Source organism: Neoarius graeffei, chromosome 1 (genome assembly GCF_027579695.1).
Source record: "Neoarius graeffei isolate fNeoGra1 chromosome 1, fNeoGra1.pri, whole genome shotgun sequence".
Lineage (NCBI taxonomy): Eukaryota > Metazoa > Chordata > Actinopteri > Siluriformes > Ariidae > Neoarius > Neoarius graeffei.
This window is the reverse complement of record NC_083569.1, coordinates 18,415,790-18,437,211: the sequence shown is the minus strand read 5'-3', so window position 1 is coordinate 18,437,211 and position 21,422 is coordinate 18,415,790. Positions and strand designations below refer to the sequence as shown.

Here is a 21,422-nt window from a genome sequence, read left to right as displayed (position 1 = left end):
ATCTGTGAGTCGTACACATGGGTAACATACTGTGACAACAATTGGTAGATGCGGTGGGCCTTATTTCACTCCCATAATGCCTATGTTCCTGTCTGCGTGATACACAGCACTGACCAATGGCAAACTAGTGACAGAGCACTGAAAATCAGGCCTCCTGATGGACAATTTTCGAGGCCAGCCACCAAATTTCTAGTAAGACAGATAGATGATGTTTATTGCCTCTGCTGGGAATTTTGGGAAGAAAAGTGGCTAGAAAGAGCAGCGGACTGTGTCGGCGTCTGGGCTCTAGGCTCCAGTGTGCTTCCGGTGCGCAACTCTGCACACCCCACATGGGTCTCGAACCCACAATCACTGGGTCACAGAAAATGTTGGAAGACTCGGCAGAAGATGGTTTTGATCCATCGACCTCCAGGCCCGGCACGCTCCCGCTGCTGACCTCTCACTTTCTGTGTGTCTGGAGCCTGCAATAGCTGCCTTCTGGAAAACATTGGAGTAAAAAGACCACCAGCTAGCAGAGGATGGTTTCGATCCATCGGTCTCTGGGTTATGGGCCCAGCACGCTCCCGCTGCGCCACTCTGCTGCTCTCACATCCCAGATGGGACTCTAACCCACAGTCCCTGGCTTAGGAAGCCAGTGCCTTATCCATTAGGCCACTGGGGCTCTGTGCCAACAGGATGAAAAAGGGCAGCCACTCAAAAATAGCTAGGCTCGTTCCTCAGCCGTCTCTCATCTCCGCGACAGAAACTTCTTTTGTGTTTGCTCAGTTTGAAATAATTTGCTGGGTCTGCACCAAAGTCAAACGCTTGCAACGTAATGACATTTCAGTATTATGGGTAGTCCATAATATTGGTCTAATGGTAAAATAGCTCGTGCTATTTTACCGTTAGACCAGTCACTATACACATAGTGTATAGTGATTGGTCTAACGGTAAAATAGCATGAGCGCTCGAGAAATTTTTGATACGTTGAAAGGTTATAATTTTACTTGATAACAGAATGTATCTGAATTCTGATTGGTTGTTGTTATATTATTGCCCTTCTGTTGTGTTCTTGAGCCCAGAGCGGAGGGGGGGGAGGGACACGGTTCTGCTGAAGCGCACATAGTGTTCTGGTCGAGGGAAATTGTGTAAAATGTGTTTCTTCAATTCAGAACATGCTTAAAAATGTTTTCAAAAGAGAGGCAGAGGAACCAAACATTTCTGATCAAGAAGGCGGAGGCTGTTTTGCTGATTCCATGAAAATGTTTGATTTGATTAAAAGGTGTCTGGGCCGCGAACAATGTCCACATCACCATCGGTTTGTTGTTGTTTACATGTGTCATGTTACAGGACCTTGGTCAGGTCTCTGCAGGTGTTAACTGAAGAGCTTCAAATTCAGGGTTAGCGGGCTGCTAAAGTTTGCAGGCACTTTACAAGCAAGACTCGGTGCAATATTAGCCAACGTTAGCACAATCTGATATGATTTAATAATGTCTTTGTGACCTTAATGAACTCCAGTTGTTGTCGGATTGTTATTTACATGCCACACAAACTTAGAAAACAGTCATATTCATCTGTTGTCGTTTTTACACACTGAATCCGAACTGTTGTTAACTGATTCATTTTACAAGCTAATCTAACGCTAGGGGTGGCACGGTGGTGTAGTGGTTAGCGCTGTCGCCTCACAGCAAGAAGGTCCGGGTTCGAGCCTCGGGGCCGGCGAGGGCCTTTCTGTGTGGAGTTTGCATGTTCTCCCCGTGTCCGCGTGGGTTTCCTCCGGGTGCTCCAGTTTCCCCCACAGTCCAAAGACATGCAGGTTAGGTTAACTGAGGACTCTAAATTGACCGTAGGTGTGAATGTGAATGGTTGTCTGTGTCTATGTGTCAGCCCTGTGATGACCTGGCGACTTGTCCAGGGTGTACCCCGCCTTTCGCCCGTAGTCAGCTGGGATAGGCTCCAGCTTGCCTGCGACCCTGTAGAACAGGATAAAGCGGCTAGAGAATGAGATGAATCTAACGCTACATTCCTCAAGGACAGTTTACTTGCGAGCAGCCGCTCACTGCACTGCAACCGCACTTGCTAATTGACATGAGCTTGCTGTTTTCGTGACCACGCCCCCAGAGTGAATATTCATGAGCGAATTGGGCGTGGTGTTTCGGCCAGTGGAAACCTACAGTAACCCTTTGTGTCTCGTGCACGGGGGGGGGGATTTTTTTCTTCAATCAGAAATATTGGTAGGGACACGCCCATACTGCCCACACCCAATTCTACACCTGTGTTGTTGAGCATGGAGAAAACCAGAAAATAGGGAAAAAGTTAGGGCAGGTAAAATAAAGATTTTTTTCTTTCTTTTCAAAAATAAGGTAACTATTCCTAAATCTACTATAATACCACATGAGCATATAGAATAAAAGAACCAAATTCCTATTTTAACTCACTACTCTAAAAAACCCATTCATCAATTTCATTTAAAAAGTACGGAAGCCTATTAGGGCCACTTGGAGAAAATATTTTTTTCTAAATTCCGAGATTAAAAGTCGGAAATTTCAAGAAAAAACTCGAAATTCCGAGATTAAAAGTCGAAATTTTCGAGAAAAAAAGTCGAAATTTTCAAGATTAAAAGTCGAAATCTTCGAGAAAAAAAGTTGAAATTTTCGAGATTAAAAGTCGAAATCTTCGAGAAAAAAAGTCGAAATTATGACATACAAAGAACGCATGCTCTAACTGCTGCCATGGCAACGAATGGCCACCAGAAACAGAAGTCATGGAAAGTGGCTGCCAACCGGCCTGGCCCTGAACATGTGAACTTAGCGACGTTGACTCTGAATGCAAGACACAAGGGATGCAGTTGAAAGGTAAGATTATCATTCTGTTCTGTTTGATGTTACATTGCATTGCGGATATGGTTAAGGGTACGTAATATCAATTAGGATCAGAAGTGACACTTACTACCATGCAGGCTGCATGCTACAACCACAAGGCGTACTGCTAGTTTAGAAACCTGGACATGACACTACCCTTAGTAGCCGATCATGTCCGAGTGCTAAACGTTTGTGCGTACAGTGAAACGACACAATTGGTGTCCGTATAATGACTGCAGAAACCCATTTCATCTAGCTAGTATTGCTAATATTATGCTAACGCCACTACAGTAGGCCTAAGCCTCGTCTGTAGAGCAGAAGGGTTTCCAAGTCACCTCTAATATTTCAATCTAGAGACATCAAACATAATTTGCCTCGGCAGGCTAGATGAATAATTCCACTTGTACCTACCTGAAGTGTCATGAGTCCAGGAGTTAAATTCCTATTAAACGTTTTCTGGTGAGATTAGCTCACTGAATTGTTTTCGTTTTGGATTAATTGGCTATGAAAGTAGTTTAATCAAGGAAGATAACGTTAGCCTAAATTTGGGCTCAGCATGGGATGACTTTTGATGTTATCAGGGAAACCTGTGGGGATAAGATGGAACAGGCATATCTGTCCATACAATGTGATAGTAAAATATTGTGATTTCTACAGAAAGTATCATATGTGAACGTTCTGTTATGACTTTTCTCAGTTTAACGCACTGATTTTCATATTTTCCTGTATGAAGTAGTGTTATTACACATGAAAATTAAATACATGATGTCAGAAGCACTTTGCAAATATTATCTGGTGCTACTCAAATTCTTCAGTGTTATAATTTAATGCACTTGATCTGAGAATTTGTTACACATGGCATTACACAATAGTGCCTCGGCCTAAAAAAACTGTCCCATCCCTAGCCCAGGGCCCCTACTACTGGGTCCTGGATAATGAATCCCACTTTGCCTCCCACTTCAACACCCCTGCTCCTGGTTTGTTTGTATTGTGCCCACCCCTTCTCCCACCCAAATGAAACCATTTCAACCACTCCATCTTAGATAATCAGGATACTGTTACTGAAACTGTAATACAGAATTTATATACTGAATATTATGTCTGATCTCTAGGAAGAAGTTGATGAGGTTGTATCGACTTGGAATGACCACAGCGTCCATCAAGTCCACAACTCTCGTTCACCTCATGGATGTCCCTCCATATTACATGCAGTCCCTCAGCTGTACGGAGGCAGAGACTATTTGCAGAATGTGGACCTGGAGAAAGTTGAAGTCTGCCTTGAAGAGTGTATGTTCAAAAACTTTCCATGTTATGATGTGTTTCACATTTGTGTGGACCTAATGTCAGAGCATAATCTGTCATTAACAAATGTGTTTGAAACAGTTAACCTGTATCTCACACTCAGACAGCTGATAAACAATGATCTTGGTGTAAATCATTAATTTTATTGGACGCTGTCTTGTCACCTGTTGTAAGATGAGAGAGTACTGTATTCAAGCATCCCGTAACATCCACAACAAGATACACATGATGTCAAGGTTGCCATGGTCGTGGACACCTCAACAGGCACAGGCCATTTCAGAGATGTCTTTTTGTTTTTTCCTTTGCCCATTTTATTCACAATTTGAAATATTGCAGTTTAACTGATTGCCAATTAATTTTTTTTTACTTGTAATACCTGCTTTAAAAGATGTAGCTTCTTATTTTCACATCAAATGTATTAGCAGTCAAGTTATTTTGTTCTACCATTCAACATTTATAAATATGAATAAAAATGCAAAATCCTAACAAGTTTTAACTGAATTATTTATTCAGATATTTAAAAGATCAGAATACAAAGAATGCAAAACTATATAATTTCATTGGAACTGTAATGCCACCTTAAAATCTTTACAGAAGGAAGCCTTCAAAAGTAAGATGTTTTTTTCTGTAAACAGCAACTGTATGGAGTAAAACAGTGGTTGCCATGAGAAATGTAAACAAGTAGTCATACATTTGTAATTCCGACTAAAATCCATGACATCTCATCTGAAATTATTTATAAAGATAACTGGAATTTTCTGCTGATAATAACTCTTCCCAGGCAGACAAAACAACAACAGTAGGCCTAATCCATTATTAGAAGGCATTTTGTTGTCCTTAAAGCACACAACAGGTATTCACAATTCCCTGCAGCATACCACTTAAAGTTCATGCCACTTAAAGTGTGTAAAGTAAACTCAAAAACAAAATACAAAAAAAAAAAGTGGTCAACAAGGCGGTGACACTAACATCTAGTGAATGCTGCTGAAAGTCAGTTAACTCACAGTCAAAATCATCAAGCTTCCCGTCTGCATTTCTTCCACCTGGAAAAAAACAACTGCACAGCTTTATCAATCAAGTCTGATTTTTTACTTTCCTTCTGAACACTCATTTTTCTGGTTCCACCTCCTTTTTTGGTTCGTACCTGCACAAATTCCCCTTTCCTAAAATGCAACCATCCCAATTCAATTTTTCTCTCATTCTTCTGAGCATTTCTTGCTGTGGTTTGACACTCACTCTCAGACACACGATCAGCTTTTTTCCCTGCAATCTTTGCTTTAAGCCGCTCAAAGACCTTTGACTTGTGACTTCTGGGTTCTTTTTCCTTCCGTCTGCAGGATCCAAAAACAGCCAGTCGGTCACCATAGGAAGGCAGATATTCCCTTAGCTGGTCATCTGTCATTAGGTTTATGATGCTGGAATCAATGTACAATAAATATATACATTATGAATTCTCAGATCAAGTGCATTAAATTATAACACTGAAGAATATGAGTAGCACCAGATAATATTTGCAAAGTGCTTCTGACATCATGTATTTAATTTTCATGTGTGATAACACTACTTCATACAGGAAAATATGAAAATCAGTGTGTTAAACTGAGAAAAGTCATAACAGAACGTTCACATATGATACTTTCTGTAGAAATCACAATATTTTACTATCACATTGTATGGACAGATATGCCTGTTCCATCTTATCCCCACAGGCTTCCCTGATAACATCAAAAGTCATCCCATGCTGAGCCCAAATTTAGGCTAACGTTATCTTCCTTGATTAAACTACTTTCATAGCCAATTAATCCAAAACGAAAACAATTCAGTGGGCTAATCTCACCAGAAAACGTTTAATAGGAATTTAACTCCTGGACTCATGACACTTCAGGTAGGTACAAGTGGAATTATTCATCTAGCCTGCCGAGGCAAATTATATGTTTGATGTCTCTAGACTGAAATATTAGAGGTGACTTGGAAACCCTTCTGCTCTACAGACGAGGCTTAGGCCTACTGTAGTGGCGTTAGCATAATATTAGCAATACTAGCTAGATGAAATGGGTTTCTGCAGTCATTATACAGACACCAATTGTGTCGTTTCACTGTACGCACAAACGTTTAGCACTCGGACATGATAGGCTACTAAGGGTAGTGTCATGTCCAGGTTTCTAAACTAGCAGTACGCCTTGTGGTTGTAGCATGCAGCCTGCATGGTAGTAAGTGTCACTTCTGATCCTAATTGATATTGCGTACCCTTAACCATATCCGCAATGCAATGTAACATCAAACAGAACAGAATGATAATCTTACCTTTCAACTGCATCCCTTGTGTCTTGCATTCAGAGTCAACGTCGATAAGTTCACATGTTCAGGGCCAGGCTGGTTGGCAGCCACTTTCCACGCATTCCCTTTCCGGTTGCCATGGCAGCAGTTAGAGCATGCGTTCTTTGTATGTCATAATTTCGACTTTTTTTCTCAAAAATTTCGACTTTTAATCTCGAAAATTTCGACTTTTTTTCTCGAAAATTCTGACTTTTTTTTTCTCGAAAATTTCGACTTTTAATCTCGGAATTTCGACTTTTTCCTTGAAATTTCCGACTTTTAATCTCGGAATTTAGAAAAAAATATTTTCTCCAAGTGGCCCTAATACGCTTCCGTAAATAGTAAACAGAAGCTAACTGCATCTAGGAAGTAAAGTTGTGAGTGACGTTACAACAGTTTCTGTGGGTTGTTTTGAGGAGCGGCTTCAAGGTTCTGCTGTGGCTCCAATCTTCAGCAGCTGTGAAAAGCTCAGTCAACAGGTTGACCCCGGTTTTTCTCCCAAAAAATGTGAAAAAGTTCCAGGGGTATGAATACTTTTTCAAGGTACTGTAGATATCAAGCTAAATCAAGCTGTTAACATCTTGGAATGTTTATCAACTTTTGCTTACTGCTGTTACCCTAGATGCCAATTAAAGACATCAGATAAACATGTTAGAGTGACTTTTTACAGAGCTGGATTACTGACCTTAGTCAGCTACTCTGAGCATGCAGTGCAATATTCTGCACCTTAAGAAATAACCAGCATTTCCTGCTTACTTTTCAAATGGTTAAATTAACCTACAGTTGGGCTTGAAAGTTTGTGAACCCTTTAGAATTTTTTTCTAATTTTGCAGAAATATGACTGCAGTCCCAAAGTCACCATGACAGTTGCAGTCCCAAACCATCATAGCAATACTGTAAGTGTCCAGAGCCATCTTCTAAGTGTATCTTTCAACTGTCCAGATGGGGCCATCCTCAACAAGAGAGATGTGATGAGACTCCAGCCAGACGTAGGGCATCAGGATAGATCAGGCAGATGTGAAGAGCAGGAGATGTCAGCTTCACTGGTATCTCAGGATGGATGTGTCACAAGAGAGAGAGAAACAGGTTTTTAGGTATGCCCATTGTTACCTAATGGTTAAGCACAGTATACAGTGTATGTGCTCAGTGCAAGCAGGGACTCCGGCAAGACAAATTATGACAACATAACTAAAAAAGAGAGTCGGAAGGTAACACAGATAATGAGGGAGCCCTAGAACATAAACCAGCCAGCCACTCCACCATCGAAGAAGCACTTACAGAGTCTGACAGTCCATACCATTCATTAAACAAGCACTTCAAGAACGATGCAGCCAAGTGAAATCCATGTCACCACCAGCCCTGGTCGACCATTTAAGGTAAAAACTGGACTCACTGGGGATTTGAATCCAGTACCTTTCATACTCTAGGCAAAAATCATACCCCTAGACCAATGAGCAAACAAAAAACGAGCAAACAAACAAACAAAAATTAATCCGCCTCCTTTACCGTGGCTATAGGTTCTAAATCATCCTCAAACAAAAAACCAAAGATTGAGGACGAATTTGAAGAGCTTTCGTGTCTTTTTCAAAAGAATCGGTATCAAGAATGCACACAACTGCAGAGAATAGTATAGAGTCCGTATGGAAACAAAAGAAGGTACTGGCACAAATGACATCACACATGCAGCGCCGCCAAGCTGTAAATAGCTGCAATCTAATAATGGCGGACAAGCTTTTAGTGATTTTTGGAACAGAATTCAGACAATATCCGGTAGGTTTCTCTTCATTGTCATGTAAATCTTTCACCTTTTACTAAAGATTTCCATGGAGCGGAATGTTAATGAATTGAACTTATTTTTGCAGGCTTTGCTTTGGTGGCACTGGATATGTTTGGTGGTTGAATGTTAGAAACATGGGCGTCGCCACCATTGAATTTGAAGGGGACATGTCCCCTTCACATTTCATAATTCTTCGTTTGGACCCCCCACATTGAACATAAAATATTAGTTCACCCAGCGCTGTTTCTATTGCTTTGTGAAAGAATCCATTCCACTTGATAGATAAGAGAATACACATACCACTGAAAATCCACTCCGGGTTTTCCAGGCGTTCCCTACAACAACTCATTGCATGCAAGTGAAGTGAATCTCAGTGCAAGCAGATAAATTTTGGTGTAAGGTGCAGCTGCTCGAAGGTGGAAGAGGTAACATCAGCCCTATTGCCACCTTGTTATATGCCCTCAAAATTAACCCTAGGCCACGTTAAATTAATGTTCAACTAAACAATGAAATAAGCTTAGCCTAATGGGGTATTCTTGGTTGATGATGAATTGTTTGCAGTATTTGCTCCTCCCCAGACACAATGAACATAAGGAACTTCTTTACAAAGAAGCGGAAAGTCAGTCAAAATTTCCCCACAGGACAGGGGTTTTTTTTGTCCCAATGGAAGTGTTAGTGCAGTTATCTGGCTAGTCAATGTTAGGAGATGTATCAGATAGCTTAATGTTAGCTATCATTTAATTCAAACCCAGTAGGCCTACTTTATTGTAATGCCAAGAATGAGGTCAAGTCTGCTCTGATGATATTTATTGATTCCCTGTTGTGATTTGAAGAACTTGTTTTGTCTGGTCTTTGCCAGTTTTCTGGAAAGTAAGATGGGAAATCAGGGTATGGGGAAGGAATAGCAGAAAGGAAAGCAATGGAGAGAGATGGATGTTATTCCAGGTGGATTGTGAAGGAAAGGGGGATAAAAGTGATGAAGTGGTAGAAATTGTGGTGGTACCAATGTAAGAAGGAGTTATATCTATAAATCTATTTGTTATACTAATCTGTAAATGTTACTGTAGTACCACCATTGCATGTAGGTTGACAAAACTGCACTTGTTCATTGTGTGAAGTTCTCTTTTATGTGTCATTGCTTGACACAGTGTGATTTTGTGTTATGAAGTTTGCATGATGCCATGTCATGCCTGTTCATTGTGTGAAATTATGAATATTCTTATTTTTAAACATACAGTTGAGTGTCACTATTGCTTGGCACAGTGGCATGTTGTGTCATGTCTAAAACTAAATAAAAAAGGAAACACAAAATAAAAAATAAAATGCACCCATAAAGTCATTGTTGGTGATAAATTGTGTCACATTCATCTCATTATCTTAAGCAGAGCAGTGGGTTTAAAAACAGGCTGATGAATATATGGACTGGTTGAATGAGGACTTATTGTTGAGTCTCTAAAATAGTCATTGAATTAAGTGACTTTTGTAGGTAAAATTAGGTGTTTAACAACCTGTTAAAAATACACCAGAATGCAGGAAATGGCATCTAATTAATTACAAATTTTCTGGGGGACGACCCCCAGACCCCCCACCAGTGTGTTCCCCTGATATTAAAAATGTTTCTGACGCCCCGGTTAGCAATATTGGGCTTTTTGGATGACCCCCCCACACACACACACACGGTGACGTCTCTCTTCAAAAGGATCCAGCTGTTGGGGCTGGATTCTAGCTGTGTTTACCTTTCTGGATTTTAATATTTGGAAGTGGTATATTTAAAGCCATTGACTGCAACAAGTTATCCTTTCTTGGTCTTTTGGCTAAGATCAAGTGTAGTATCTGTTTTTATTAGTTTGATCTCTGATGTATTCTCTAAATGAGAATGTTGTCCTAAAGAGATTTTTAGAGCAGGAAGCTGGAATAGGGGCTTGTTTTTTTTCTGCTCTGTATATCAACTTGGTATTGTAATACTTCCAGAATTAGTATTCTTGTTTAAAAAAAAGATATATCTTTTTTTTAATGAATCATTTTGATATGTTTTTTAAATAAAGATGGCAAAGGGATGTTTTTGAGCAGAAAGCTGATGGGATTTGCTCTTTTTGTTCTATGCATCTTTATGGTATTGTAGTGGCTTTGCAGTGCGTTCTTGATACCGATTCTTTTGAAAAAGACACCAAAGCTCTTCAAATTTGTCCTCAATCTTTGGTTGGTTGTCTGAGGATGATTTAGAACCTATAGCCACAGAGAAAGAGACGGACAAATATACAAGCCAAGTCGCTCGTGAAGATGATCAACAACTGCAGCAGCTGTTTTCTGGAACCCGGGGAGTTCATGGTACTATTTTATTTTATTTTGTTTTATATATACAGTATATATATTTTTACTGATTTGATGTTCAACTTTCACAGTTATGATAAAGCAGTGTCTCTTTGTAATTGTGATGTTTGTATACATGCTATAATATAATCTGTTTTTTTTTCCAAGGCAGTCTAGGTTATGATAATATGTGCATATTTACATCAGGCTTTTGTGTCAAGGAAAAACATTTTGCGTTTATGAATTTTCCATGCTGTTGAATGTATGCCACTATAGGAAGCATGGCAACCGAAATATCTTTTCATACTTGTGTGGATTGTCTGGAATCTGGCAACATAGCCTACTGTATGTCTTAGCAATAATTTGTAAAAATATATCATGCACCGACATTACGTAATGTAAGCTACATTAGAATATCATTCCGAAGTTGTAGACAAATTTTTGCTGTAATTTGCTGTAATTTAAAAACTGGATTACTTGGGAAAGGCAAAAGGCATGGATGAATACTTTATACCAGGGCTGTAGTCAAGACCACCTTGGTCGAGTCCAAGACAAGTCCAACACCAGGACTAGTCGAGACCGAGTCAAGACCGAGTCCAAAGAGGTTCCGAGTCCGAGTCAAGACCGAGTCCAAAAAGATTCGAGTCCGAGTCAAGACCAAGTCCAGGACAGTTAAAACAAGTCGTATGCATTACAGCATCAAGATAATATTGGGTTATTTGTTAGGAAAAGTGTCACAACACCCATGGTTTTACCAAGTTTAACCCTTACCTTTGACATATTATCTAAAGAAAACAAATACATCTGGTGATACCTGGTGTTAGGTGTCAGGTATGAATCCCACCCTTACCTGTAGGAAGAATATTTGTCCCTACACGTTCATTCATGGCCTAAATGTCCTTGAGCAAAGCACCTAACCTCACATTGCTCTGTAACCAATACCCTGTACTTAAATAACTGTAGGTTGTTTTGCATAAAAATGTCAGCTAAGTGTAATGTGTTAGAAACTGTTACAAACACCAAGCCACTACTATTCACTACATGATACTAGAACTGAATATTTGATGAACTACTGCAAATGGCAATAATGCTTCACTCCAGACAAAGTGTGCACAAGAAATGGCCAGTATTAGAAGTGTGTACCCCCTATGCTTGGTTTATGCCTTCCCTGAAAATATGTTGATTTGGACATGGGCTAATGGGAAAACATAAAAAAAAACAGAGTGCAATTTAACATTTTTATTTGAGAAGTAAGTGCAATACACAGTCAGTGTTCATTGTTTAAGCAAGTTAGGTGTCTCTCTCTCACACACACACACACACTCACTCTCTCACTCTCTGACACACACACACACCAACACACACACATGGACCAAAAACCAATTGTATACTTCAATAGCTTTTTTTTTTGTTTGTTTTTAACAAAAGGTAAGGCAAGTAAAGCTACTGCCTATAACTGCAACAAGGGTAATAAATCTAGGTGTCTCACACCCACACCCCACTACACTCAATGAGGTGGAACCAGTCAATAGTATCAGTTGTATTCATCAATAGCCTTTTTCACATAAACGTCAATGAAGAGAGAGTAAATTATAAACTGAGTGTAGCATCCCATCTGCAGGTCAGGTAAGTAAAACATTTAAATGTGTGACAATCACCAATCTGTGTAAACTATCAACAAACTTTAACATGAATATGTAACAACTACTCAGTTTTACAGATGTGATTTGTTACATTTCAGATATATGAGGGAGGAAAGCATTTCTGCTCCTAGACTGGCTCTATGGGGCCTCATAATGAGCCCTCCGGCACTAAACACTCTTTCAACTGGAGCTGAAGCAGCAGGTACAGTAAGGACCTTGACAGCGAGGGCATGCAGATGACGGTATTTGTCCTTGTTTTTCAACCAAAATACAAGGGCATCATCCTCTGCTGGGCAGTTCTGAATATCCTCCAGGTATGCATTTACCTCACTGTTGACACTTTGATGGTATCTATGGGTGGAATGGTTCTTTTTGTGAGCTTTATACTTTGCCAGGAGTCGTTGAGCCTTGGCGCTTGGGGGAGAATCCTCCGGGGTTGGTTCTTGGAGTTCCTCACAGATGTCCAGATCCACTTTCTTAGCCTGCGCGATCAAGCGGTCTGGAAAAAAGAAACAAAAAATAAACCTTAGTTCTTTCGCTTTGAAAACCTCCAGTACAGTGTATTTCTGAGGTGAACTTTGAAATATATACCCATTAGTGACTTCTGCAGTTCCTTCTTTGCATTGCCACTGGTTCTGACATCCAATTCAACCCAGTTCAACCCAAACTGGGGGTCCAGCATTGCTCCCTGCATGTATACATCATGGCTGAATGGCAAATCAAGGCCCTCATCTTCTGCCATTCCGAATCCAACAAAGATGCCGGCAAATCTTCTTTTAAGTGAGGCTCTGAGGGCCCTGGTCAGTAACCTACACAGTTTTTTTTACCATCCATTTCTGTCAAGTGGGAATGTAGTTCAAGGACAGTCGGGACAACCATGCTGATGGTCACAACTTTGTCACCCTGTGTCAATTCAGTGGCCTCAGCAAAGGGTCCAAGAATTTGTGCTAGTTCTTTACACTGGGCCCATTCATGTGAGCTGAGGATAATGTTCTCAAAGTCCACTGAGCACATATGAGTGAGTGCAGTGTGATATAGTTCGATGACTGCTTGCATCTGTCTGAATTGCGAACTCCACCTTGTGATATTTGCAACAGGAATGCTTTTACCTCTCCCAAAAGCAGCCTCAAATTTATCCTTAAACACAGTGCTGGTATGGAGCAGACTGGCAAGTTTGGTTATTTTAGAGAGTGCTCGAGACATCACTTTCACTTCTTTCATTCCATCCACGACAGCCAATTGGAGACTGTGGGCAAAGCAGGACAGTCGTTGACGAGAACCAACAAGAAAGTCTGTATCCAGCTGTTCCCCAACCATGTCCTCCTCATCCGAACTGTCATTCTCACCATCATCTGAGTAGCCTGCCATTTTGACTTTAAAGGCCTTTTTCATGTTTGCTGCATTGTCTGTAATGACAAAATCTACCTTATCACTGATATTGTACTCATCCAAAATGTCATCAAATGCAGCAGAAATATGTTCAGAGCTGTGACGCCCTCTGAATCTCCTGCAGTCAAGGAGATAAGTATTCAAAGTGTAACCACTGGCTGTGGAGTTGAGAACGTGAGCTGTGACTCCCAGGTAGGATCTCATTGTGCGGTCTGACCATATATCAGCGGTTACAGAAATTGATTTCTGTTCTATCAGACTGGACTTGATGCATTCTTTCACCCTCATTACTAGTTGAGGTATGGGTTTCGTGGTGATGGTTGATCTGGAGATTGGGATGTACCTTTCATCCATGACGTGAAGAAAATGCAGAAAATGTTCATTTTCCACCAGTGACAGAGGTAGACAGCAGCCAATGACAAGGTCATGAATGATTGAGTCGTTGATGGCTTGCTGTCTTGAAGAAGACACATTGTAAACTTTAACTTGCTGCTGAAACGCTTCAATTGTTGGTTGTGACTCCCCCCGTTGAAGTCCTCGCCGATACTCCTGCAGCCTGGAGATAGAAATACAAAAGCATCTATAAGTGTCGGGACTGAATAACATGGAGATAACAAGCCTTATTTAAAGAGAGCAGTAAAATATGTACCAATCATTCATTCGTGTCCATACTGTGAAATTTCAGTTTTATCAGAATAAATCACAACTAGTAAAATGGCTGTCTTTGTTTATTAAATGTTATGAAACTGAAATGACATTTAAAGTCCTGCCCAGACACTGGCATAAAGGAAAGGGAGAGCCATACTGTATTTGCAGTAGTAATAGTTACAGAAGAGAAACTGCACAGAGAATATGCCTGTCATAAGTTTTAAATTAGCACATTCAAATGGCAATGGAATGTAGGCTACCTTACTCCAAACATACAGGACATGTTAGGGTAGGAATGATTATTTTGATCTTAAATACAGCAGATAAAGGGGACACAGCAGCCTTCCATTTGAGATTGTAGCCACAATATCATTAGTTAAAAATTCTCTAGAATATCTGACCTAACTTAACTCTCTGCTATTGTGTTCAGATCATATGGTACCAACAACACAATTATATTATTCAGTGATATAAATCAACAAGCAACTCGGCAATAACACAATATAGCTTTGCTCCATTTAATTTCAGAGACATGCAGGCAAGCTTATGCCTGTTAGATAAACGTGAATCTTTCCTAGTGCTACAAGATTTAAGAGTAATGTTTGTACTTGGCTGTCGCTAAACCTCCCCAGTTAAAAACGAAATCACCCATGTCAGATAACACTACCCAAATTAACAACTGCTCTCACAAACATGACAGGTAGCTTCCAAAATACACAAGTGAAGTCAAACGTGTAACTTTAAGGACCGACTTAGCAGCTAGCAGGCTGGTGCAAAGTTGACTGAACTCTAACGTTGAGCATTCCAACACAACCACAAACATGCATAGCCAAAATACAATACACGATAACTAATCTCTTAAATACTCGTTTGATTTTTTTACATGATGAAATACCAGACGTATGAGAACGTTGTATCCAAAGTCATATTATCATTTGTCCTCTATAGCTTGTTAGCTAGCGTTACTAGTAATTCACATGGTAGTAGATAAAGCTAAGCTAGCACCTCCTACTAGCTGTATGCAGTTACAGTGGTGCTTGAAAGTTTGTGAACCATTTAGAATTTTCTATATTTCTGCATAAATATGACCTAAAACATCATCAGATTTTCACACAAGTCTTAAAAGTAGATAAAGAGAACCCAGTTAAACAAATGAGACAAAAATATGATACTTGGTCATTTATTTATTGAGGAAATATTACATATCTCTGAGTGGCAAAAGTATGTGAACCTTTGCTTTCAGTATCTGGTGTGACCCCCTTGTGCAGCAATAACTGCAACTAAACGTTTGCGGTAACTGTTGATCAGTCCTGCACACTGGCTTGGAGGAATTTTAGCCCGTTCCTCCGTACAGAACAGCTTCAACTCTGGGATGTTGGTGGGTTTCCTCACATGAACTGCTCGCTTCAAGTCCTTCCACAACATTTCCATTGGATTAAGGTCAGGACTTTGACTTGGCCATTCCAAAACATTAACTTTATTCTTCTTTACCCATTCTTTGGTAGAACGACTTGTGTGCTTAGGGTCGTTGTCTTGCTGCATGACCCACTTTCTCTTGAGATTCAGTTCATGGACAGATGTCCTGACATTTTCCTTTAGAATTTGCTGGTATAATTCAGAATTCATTGTTACATCAATGATGGCAAGCTGTCCTGGCCCAGATGCAGCAAAACAGGCCCAAACCATGATACTACCACCACCATGTTTCACAGATGGGATAAGGTTCTTATGCTGGAATGCAGTGTTTTCCTTTCTCCAAACATAATGCTTCTCATTTAAACCAAAAAGTTCTATTTTGGTCTCATCCATCCACAAAACATATTTCCAACAGCCTTCTGGCTTGTCCACGTGATCTTTAGCAAACTGCAGATGAGCAGCAATGTTCTTTTTGGAGAGCAGTGGCTTTCTCCTTGCAATCCTGCCATGCACACGATTGTTGTTCAGTGTTCTCCTGATGGTGGACTCATGAACATTAACATTAGCCAATGTGAGAAAGGCCTTCAGTTGCTTAGAAGTTACCCTGGGGTCCTTTGTGACCTCGCTGACTATTACACACCATGCTCTTGGAGTGATCTTTGTTGGTCGACCACTCCTAGGGAGGGTAACAATGGTCTTGAATTTCCTCCATTTGTACACAATCTGTCTGACTGTGGATTGGTGGAGTCCAAACTCTTTAGAGATGGTTTTGTAACCTTTTCCAGCCTGATGAGCATCAACAATGCTTTTTCTGAGGTCCTCAGAAATCTCCTTTGTTCATGCCATGATACACTTCCACAAATGTGTGTTGTGAAGCTCAGACTTTGATAGATCCCTGTTCTTTAAATAAAACAGGGTGCCCACTCACACCTGATTGTCATCCCATTGATTGAAAACACCTGACTCTAATTTCACCTTCAAATTAACTGCTAATCCTAGGGGTTCACATACTTTTGCCACTCACAGATATGTAATATTGGATCATTTTCCTCAATAAATAAATGACCAAGTATAATATTTTTGTCTCATTTGTTTAACTGGGTTCTCTTTATCTACTTTTAGGACTTCTGTGAAAATCTGATGATGTTTTCAGTGATATTTATGCAGAAATATCGAAAATTCTAAAGGGTTCACAAACTTTCAAGCACCACTGTAACTTACCATGATGGATGCTGCCTCTGCAGGTGTCTATTGAAATTTGACGTTGTCCCATAGGTCTCTGAAATGGTCATTTTGCAGAATTTGCAGTCTGCCTTGTGCTTCTTTTTTAAGTCAGTGCTGAGAAACTCCTGGTGATTTATATACGCAAATTTAATTATACTGGAATTGGCGGACATCTTCGCTTTTCGCTTGTCAGTGTGTGTGCCTGTGTGTGGGGGGTGTGTTCGATTAGTGAAGAACATTCAGAGAGCGCGAAGATACTTGTAAACACGGGATCATGTAAACTACTGTGCGATTAGTTATCAAGCTCCACTCTAGACATAATAAAGGCGGACTCGGTGTGGACTCGGTCGAGACCAAAGCGAGACCAGTGCCCGAGACCGAGACAAGTTCGAGTCAAACTACTAGGGAGTCCGAGACAAGTCCAAGACCATCAAAAAACGGTCTCGAGTCCGGACTCGAGTCTGAGACCGGAGTCGAGTACTACAGCCCTGCTTTATACCATTTGAAATGGTAGGGACTGTTGTTTATTTTGATGTATGGTTTGTCATGTAAACTCAGGAGTTAGTGAGGTATTGTGCCGATAAGAACGGGTGTGGAGATGGACACAGAGCTGTATGCAGAATATCATTAAATCTGATGTGAATTCATTGATGTTCAATTTATCGCAAACTGTTTATCACAGGAACTCGTGGGTAGCACCTTTGGGAAGCTCAAGTCATGTGGTTTCATGTGATATATGTGTGTTAATTGTGTGATGAGTGTTCCACCAGCAATTTAATAGAGACAAATGGGTGTGATTTGGACACATCGGTCATATACGGTTATTCCGCAGTGCCAAATACATTACTGTTTCTGAAATGTGATCAGGAAATATTACTGGGGCACAGCAGATATATACTGGGGCACGTGCCCCAGTAAAATGGGTCTGGCGACGCTGATGGACACCTCATACGGTAAGTTCAAGCAACAGGCTAAACGCAAGCATGCCCTTTACTGTGCGGTGAGCTCTTTGGGATGGCGTTGCTGGCTTTTGTTTCCAGATCATAGGAACTGCTTCATGTACCAGACATCGCTCAAATCCTTCTATGTGAATCTGCCTCATAAATGTATCTTTTTCAAAATGTATGGAGCAGACAACAAACCGTCCTGTCGGCTTGAAGTTGCCTCTCTTTGTCGGTACAAATCAAACCCATTCATTCCGCAAGTGTCCTGCTGACTTTGGGCTACAGTGGATCAAAATTCTGCTTTTTTTATTGGCTACACTTGAACAGCCTTGAAGGACACACCCCTTAGGAGGCATGCTTTGGTTTTAGTTTTGTTGTGGAATTAAAAAAAAAAATTAAAATGTGCTACACTTTGCAAAGCAGATGAAGCCAGAAATGCTACAAACTGTCAAGCGTTTTGCATATGACGCCACTTCTTTGAATGAACAGTAACTTACCAGGAACGCGTTTGTGTAATGGCGGACTCAAAGAGCCAAACTTTAGGTCTCATATTAAAATACAATTTAGACAGTAAACTATTTAACATGTCTAGTTTTATAAGGTGTAATTTTCGTAAGACACGCACTTTAATGGAAACAAAGGGTTTGGGGAATGATAGCGTGCTTGACCAAAAGGACCCTGTAGTTGAGACAATCTGTGTATATTACAAGCTGCAAACAAAGGCTCTACAGAGATTTGAACTTGGGTAACTGGAGTCAAAGTCTACAGTGCTAACCATTACACCATGAAACAGAGGCCGGATTGCTTTCACCACCAAATTACTGGCATATACTGACAGCGACCTGGCAAAAAAATCAAACAGACCCTTGGTCAAAAGCTTAGATGAACACACACCTCAGTGCCAAAACCCAGGATTGAACCAGGGACCTTTAGAGCATCAGTCTAACGCTCTCCCTACTGAGCTATTTCAGCAAGATCATGCTTCCATCTAAGCAGTCATGTCACCGATATAAACATTAGTAGTTGCGAAATCCAATCAGTAAGGTCTCATGGTGCTCCTTTTTAACCAAAATCTAATGAAATATAAAGTGTTTAAAATAATATGTATTATTTTTTTCGTGGTCCGGTTTCCATCAAATCCTGCGCTCTGATTGGCTGGCAAGCGGGTCCGTATCCTACGATATGGACCCCAGTTATGGACCCCGGTTATGGACCTCTGGCGACTCGCTCGTTCACAACAACAACAAACACAGTAGCATTTTTTGTCAACATTTATCTTTTTTTTAAATAAGATTATCAAAAATCTTATAAATTTTTGCCAGCATTTCTCAGGAGAATAGCATTAATTTTACAGCATGGATAGTGATAACGACAGTCTTCACAATGAAAGCAAGTTTTACTACCCTGAGGAAGAAGAAATAAAAGAAAACATTTCAGGAGAAAGCTAAAATCCTGTAACTGTTGCTAACGCTGAGCAAAATGTAGTTTTTTTCCTGCCATGGAAGTGAACTTGTATACCGAGGAGGAAGCCATTTGCATTACAGCCATGAATAAGAATTCAAAATGGCGGCTCGCCTCAGCTCGGTTTTCCCTTTCAGGCGCTCTTGTTTTCTGTTAGAATTTGATAAAGAAAAAAATAAATATATTATTTACCAGCTTAAGGTCGGTTCATATGGTGAAATACCATGACCTCGGCCTTGAATACGGACCTCAGCTCAGAGGGCCTCGGTCAGTACTTTCAAGACCTCGGTCACGGTACAGTATTTCACCATACGGACCTCCCAGCTGGTAAAGAACATATATGTATCATCTGGAAGCATTACATATGTAATGTGGTAATTGATGAATGAAACTATTTTACGTTTTTGGCAATTTCTTTTCTTCCAAGCATGTTTTTAATTAAATGAACAAACATTCACACGAAAGAATGAGCAAATAATAAGCTAAATAATGAGGTAAATGTGTTCTCTGTGCTCGCTCATTTCACTGTTACCCCCCAATCATGCAGTCTTGATTATTTCAACTGTTATCCACAGTGTCAAGGGGGTAATGATCTCCCTTATGAGTGCACACATGCACACAGAGAGAGAGAGAGAGAGAGAGGTTTTGATCTGTGTGTAGTAAATAAAATAGATTGTGAAATAAAAAAATGAATAAAGAATAGAGAGATTTTGATTATATATATATATATATATATATATATAGGATCAAAATCTCTCTCTCACTCACACACACAATGTTAGATGTGCAGGAGAGATGGCATGAGGTCGTTGCAGTGCAGGTTGAGGACAAAGCTGCGCACTGGTGTCGGCTCTACTCTCCCGTTTGCTGCCCTGTGTTTGGTCTGTCTGGTGTCGGTGATGTGGCCCATTGGTGGTTGCCGTGTCTGTATTGGGCCCCTGCCTGCTTCGCTGGTGGGATGATGAAGTTTTTGCACTATCTTTTACATTGCGATCATTGTGTAGGTTTTGTCATTTTTTTGTATCCCCTTATTTTTTTTTAAAGATTTTTTGGGGGTTTTTCCACCCTCTATTGGACAGGACAGGACAGTGCAGTGCAGAGACAGGAAACGAGCAGGAGAGAGACGGGGAGGGACCGGGAAATGACCCCGGGTCGGAACAGAACCCGGGTCCCCGGGATGGCGCCCTAGCCACCTGAGCCACGACGCCCCCATCCCCTTGTTTCTTATGCGGTCTGTCATTCCTGTAGCCTGTGGGATTTTTTTTTTACTTTTTTGTATGTCACATAGTTCCGTGTGTGTTCCATATGTTTTTTCAAAGTTTTGGTGTCTTCAGTATTGTTCTGCGGTGTAGAAAATGGTAATAGAAAAAAAAACTGATACAAATCACTGATACTGTATAAATCACTTAAGGATTTAATTTGCACTTTTGAAAATCTGCCTCTTCCCTTGGTTCACTGCACATCTTGTGCTCATTGTTTGTGCACTGTTGTCTTTGTCTCTTGTCTTTTTGTTGTAGTGTATAGCTTTTGTGTTGGTATAAAAAAATAGATTGTGAAAAAAACCCTGAAAAAAGAATATAAACCCCAAATATCCAAACTCACTTTTAACAGAAGTCATCAAGGAATCACTCACTACGTTTACATGCACATAGAGAGAATCGAATTTCTGCCGTTGCTCGACTGAAATCGAAGTTCAAAATGCCATGTATACACCTTAATTCAGCTGAAATTGAACCGAACTTGATTTCTCAGAATCGACCTACACGACCTAGTTTATGCGATTTCTGCCGAGCTATTTTGCGCATGTATACCCTATCGAGCTAGTTGTCGAGCTACTTCCGGAAGTGACGAGTGACGAGACCACAAGCGGGAAACACAACAGCCTCGGTCGGCATGACAACGAATCATGACAACGGCATGAATCTTTTCTTTTTGTGGCATTGTTTGCACTGTTAAAATTTAGCTCACTTACTGTATCACCAAATACATCTGTACAGCTGTTGCATAGCTGTGAATTGTGTACATAAACAAGTCATTGTATTTGTGTGTGTGTGTATATATATATATATATATATATATATATATATATATATATATATATATATCTCCAACATCTGAAGAATGTCAATAAAAACAAAACAATTGAACTTTT

At 40.3% G+C, this 21,422-nt stretch overlaps 1 protein-coding gene and 4 non-coding genes across 5 annotated transcripts in view; 3 read left to right on the top strand and 2 right to left on the bottom strand.

The window, feature by feature from the left end:
* Nucleotides 1-21,422, top strand: part of LOC132891954 (protein NLRC5-like) — an 888,139-nt gene that overhangs the window by 289,539 nt on the left and 577,178 nt on the right. The gene's annotated exons all lie outside the window — the stretch shown is intronic.
* trnar-ccu (transfer RNA arginine (anticodon CCU)) lies at nt 589-661 on the bottom strand. Its single transcript has one exon. It is a non-coding gene; the product is annotated as a tRNA-Arg (tRNA).
* Nucleotides 8,225-8,339, top strand: LOC132896576 (U5 spliceosomal RNA). Its single transcript, XR_009656098.1, has one exon. It is a non-coding gene; the product is annotated as a U5 spliceosomal RNA (small nuclear RNA).
* On the top strand, nt 10,030-10,222 carry LOC132897574 (U2 spliceosomal RNA). Its single transcript, XR_009656345.1, has one exon. It is a non-coding gene; the product is annotated as a U2 spliceosomal RNA (small nuclear RNA).
* trnai-gau (transfer RNA isoleucine (anticodon GAU)) lies at nt 18,709-18,781 on the bottom strand. The gene has a single exon. It is a non-coding gene; the product is annotated as a tRNA-Ile (tRNA).